This window comes from Etheostoma spectabile, chromosome 14, assembly GCF_008692095.1.
Source record: "Etheostoma spectabile isolate EspeVRDwgs_2016 chromosome 14, UIUC_Espe_1.0, whole genome shotgun sequence".
Lineage (NCBI taxonomy): Eukaryota > Metazoa > Chordata > Actinopteri > Perciformes > Percidae > Etheostoma > Etheostoma spectabile.
In genome coordinates this window covers 13064458-13069663 of record NC_045746.1, presented here as the reverse complement: position 1 = coordinate 13069663, position 5206 = coordinate 13064458, and positions in this window count along the sequence as shown.

Genomic DNA, 5206 nt, shown 5'->3' with positions numbered 1-5206 from the left:
GCCAATTTGTACATTTTACTACAATAATGAAATGACAAAAAAACACTATCCCTTTACACATTGTCCTGTTGTACAACGCCTCACAAAAGTAAAGTCACTCATGCAACATGACATGCCAGGCCTGACAAAAGCCTCCACAGGACCTTTCAAAAAGTCTTCTGGTAAGCCAGTGAACAAAGCTTTCATTAATGATAGGAAAGGGGTAAGGCCAATTGAATTATTTCGATATCTTCTCTCGCCTCCAACTAGTTCAGTGATCACTTTTAAAGCTCATCAGTGTCTGGCTCCAAGCTATATAGCGGAGGTGTTGACCCCATAAGGAGCCAAGTCGCAGCCTTACATCATCAGGTGGGGCCCTTCTGGCCGTTTCAGAATCAAGGCTTGAATCTAAAGGTGACCTTGCTTTTGCCATCAGGACCCCTCCGCTTTCAAACGGCATGCCTGGGGATATAAGGCAGCATCAGTGAACTTTTTTAAATCACTTCATAAAACCCATTTTTAAAGACTTGCTTTCGTGTGATATCTTTATTTTTAATTGCTCTTTATTTTTATTTTATTTTATGTATTGATTTTTTGTGTGCATATTTTTATTTGTCATGCTTTTTATTTTGTCTTCTCTCTACTTTGTTTTGCGTCCTTTATCTTCTTATTTTTAATTACTTAAATGTCCTGCTTTGTTTGGCCCGTGTTGGCTCACTGTTCACACTTCATATATGTCGCACTGTTGCTTGCTTTGGGGGAAACTACTAGAACTGTTGGGTCCTTGTAAATTCTAGAGTATGGTCTAGACCTACTCTATCTGTAAAGTGTATCGAGATGACTCTTGTTATGAATTGATACTATGAATAAAATTGAATCAAATTCAGTATTGAGCTCTTGTTAGCCGTCTTTTGCCTTGCTTTGGCTGTCAAAGTACTTTATTAATGTAGCACCTTTGAAACATAGTTCACAAAGTTATCATTATTATTTCAAACTCACTAAGTGGCAAGGTACGAGAACATGTCTTACACATGTCTTACTTTTTCCGTGCAAACATTTATCTTGAGGCTACAGTTATTAGCTTATAGATGTCACATGCATTCTTATAGTTTTTTGTAAGTAATACCTTGGGTTTCGGACTTTTTCACTTAGCAGACTATCCATTGTGTAATAATATTTTGAAAAGCATGTCCACAGTTTTTTTTGTATCTTGTGCTCTACGCACGCACAATGTACTTCTCTGCTTTATATTCAGTGTGTTCCAGAAAAGTACCCATTTTAATATAATTTGGGAAATTACTCTTAATGTTCTTTTTATTTATTTTCACTTTTTTATCAGTTCAAGCTCAATATTTGAATGCTTCTTCTGAAATTAATCACTAGACACCAACAAGAATGAGGTGAAACAACTTAACAAATGTGGCACTAGCTTTTACATAATTTTTCTGTTTTCCTGCATTCTGGAGGTCTAGATTTCAGCTTGAGGTCTGTGAAAAGGAAAAGTCTTGAGGTCTTAGGAAAGTCAGATGGAGAAGGCTTGCTAAGTGACAGAAACAAAACATCTCACTAACCAAACCTTTGTCTTCATTGAACAGTGTATATAAGACATAACAGCTCTTAAAGCTAGAGACTCTAAAACACCCCAAACTGTTATATTGCTTTTAACACAGCCTTTCTTGTAGCAGGTGCCCACTACACATCCTCAATTTTCACTAGCCTGTTAGATTCCATAAAAAAAAACCTCCCTCCCTGGTCCTGACCTCACATCAAATGCACCACTTAAAACCAATGTAAAATAACACTAAAACCACCACAGTAAAGGTGAAACAAACAAGCAAAACCTGAGACAGAGGTGGCCCGCTTCCTCTACGGTGTGTCAACAGCAGACTTGAAGACGGTGGGTGTGAGGAGAAGAACATAACAGGAAGCCCAGCATCAATGGGGACTAATTGACTTGATCTTCCACAGATGTCTCTCTGCCTTAATGCAAGCGGTTTTATTGAGTGATACCTGGCAAAAATCGGTTATCTGTCATTGTGCCTCTTGTCTGGCACTGTCTCAAAAGATAAAAGGTAAAGCATTAACTGCAGCAGAAACACCTGACCTTTCAGTAGGAGATTCCCCTCATTCATCTATCTTTTTTCTCTTCAATCTTCTGCTCCATCCCTCACTCCCTCTTGTCTCTCTCCACTGCAACATCCATTCTCTTTCCTTGACACGCCGCCTGTATCCAAACGTACCTGGTTGCATCCTTATATCCTCCCCTTGTATATTCTCTTTTTTTATGAAGTTCACAGTTTATGAAAAAGGAAATGAAGTATACTGATTGTTTGCAAATCTACTAATTGTAAAAAAAAGATTAAATTATTATATTTAATTATATATTTAAGTACTGAGCTTACTATGAGTGCTATTCAGTCATCATTCTCTCTTAAGTAGTAAATGAGACCTTTGAATGAACTGTAGTTTGAAAATCCAGAATTTGCTAAGGTTTGCTAAAATTGCTAAGGTTTGATGTTTTTTTTTTCTTTTTGGTATTTCTTCAGATATAAGACTGATTTATAGCTTTAAGTTTACCAAAACAACAACAACTAACAAAATGAAATTATGGTATTCTTTGTTTTTAGGTTTTTGGTAACCTAAAATCAAGATTGTTTCCTCTATATTCTGCATTTTCATAGCCTGAGAAAGCTTTCATTTGCTACTGTGGCTGTAATAATGTGATTATTAACTGAAACTGAGAAGCTATCTTAATTTTCACAGTGCTGAAAAGGGCTCTTGCTGAGTGGCACTATATAGCTTTGCTGATCAGGTATATATTGGTGTAATTGACATTAGCAAGCCTAAGCTCTCTAAGTGAGACATCAAACACATATTTCTTGCACATTTAGCCATATTTGATGAATGTAAGAGCCTGGATTCAACACCGACAGCTTCTCTAATGTAAACTGAGATAGGTATGTGAACAAGCTCAAGGCTGAAAGAGAGCGGGGTAAGAGAGTTGAGTTTGACTCCAATATAGAGTATATTAGCATTGACCCAAGGGTTCCTATTTTTACTTAAGTTTTCTATATTGGATTGTTAGCCATAGCCTTTGAACACTTTGAATCATATTTTACTATTTTAAAATACGGCTTTCACATAATGTCCTTCAAGGTGCAAGCTCTTTTCACTTCTCTCATAGAACTTGCCACTTTCTATTTACTCAGTTTGATTAATATACGGGGTCAACCATTGTGTTTACCATTCATGAACTTGAACTGAGTAAGCTGGCACATTCAGGGTCTATCTCAAGGACCATTTGACATGATACATGGTTGTTGATGGACACTCAGTGGCTTTTTCTGTGATCAAACACGTGACCTTTCAATAATTGGATGGTATCTCAAACCACTAGCTCACCCTTCTCATAGTAGTCCCTGTCACCGTGGCCTCCATCTCCTTTGATATCACTTTTGCACAATGCTATGCATTGCCGCAAGAAGCAAAACATGAATTCCTATCCACCCGGTTTCTCCTCTGACATACTTTTTATTACACTCTCATTCTACAAATGTTGCTTTCTTTCCAGTTTAAATGCTTCTGTGCTGGCAACAGTCGTGGCCAGATGCAACTTTTTTTTTTTTTAGGATGCCCATCCGTCCATCCCATTCTTGTGAACGAGAAATCTTAGGACCAACTTGAGAATTATTTTTCAAATTTGTAACACATTGATGGTGAATTAATCAGATTTTGGAGTTCAAAGGTTAAGGTCACTGTGACCTTATGTCTGTTGCGATGTCTCAGCAATGCCCAATTTTTCCAATCTTTGCGTTGTTCGGTTTCCTTTTGTAATAATTCTTGTAGGGCTACAATCGCACTGAAACTTTGAATTCTTTGGAAAGGCCCTGGTTTTAGCTACCATGCTAAACAAACAGAAGAGGCTAGCTTAAAGCGATGTGGAAATAATGGAGATTATGTGACTTTATTCCTAACTATTCTTTCTATAAAGACAATGCATTTTTGGCTTACAATCACATAGTGGGCCTCGTTGAAACACACGCACACATTTCTCTGGTTCTAAACCCCAAACTATCTAATAGGATATGAAGTGATGATATTTTATATTCAAAAGGTCAAAGGTAGACTTCACTGTGACATCGTAATGTTCTGCAAAAAGTGCTTTTCAGGAACAGAAGGAGTTTTAGTCAGATACTGAATTGGTGACACTAATCTTGAAACTGTGGTGATTGTATAGCTCTTCTGTGCTGCCAGGTTGAAGATGTGTATGTAAACTATCCACATTTTGCCACAAAATGCATTTATACCTTTAATGAAATGATGAAATGACAAATTAATTAAAGTCGTCACTACATATATTATGTGAGCCTGGACAAACAGGGTCGTAAACTGCAACTTGCATGCCTAATGTATTGTATGCCTAATGTACACCATTGCTTACTGCTCTATGTCTCTCATGACAAAACCTGCTCTCACAAACTCACTCTTACACACATTACATGAATTAACAGATGAATGGAAGGGCTTTGATTGAAATTGATTGTATTTCTAAATATGATGTGTTTTATTCAGACTGTGTGAGAAGGGCGCTGTTGTGAGATAATTGGATCAATTACTGTATGTGTACTCTGGAATTAGCAGGTTATCATTGCTGTCCAACAACGGCACTGAGCTCCAAGCACCTGCTTGTTTTGTCTCTCATTCACATTGCTTCTCTTTTGCCTTGCTGTTTTTTTTCTCTGTTTATCACAGTCTCAACCACTCTAACACTTCATCTATTGTGTTTCACTTTCCAGATAGTCCCTGTCACAGATATAGTAGGCCTTTATGGAGATCATTTCAATGATGTTTATTGATTTATAAACTAGCAAAATTATTTAGAAATCAATTCTTTGAGGCACAGGAAGCCAGTGTAAGGACTTCAGAACTGTAGTGAAGTGATCCACTTTCTTGGTCTTATAGTGAGGACTTGAGCAGCAGCATTCTGAATCAGCTGCAGCTGTCTGATAGATTTTTTTTTTAGGGAGACCTGTAAGGACACCATTACAGTAGTCAAGTCTACTGAAGATGAAAGCATGGACAAGTTCTTCCAAATCCTGTTGAGACATACGTCCTTTAACCCTTGATATATTCTTAAGGTGATAATATGCTGACTATGTAATTGTCTTAATGTGGCTGTTAAAATTCAAGTCAGAGTCCATGACTACAACAAGATTTCTGGCTTTGT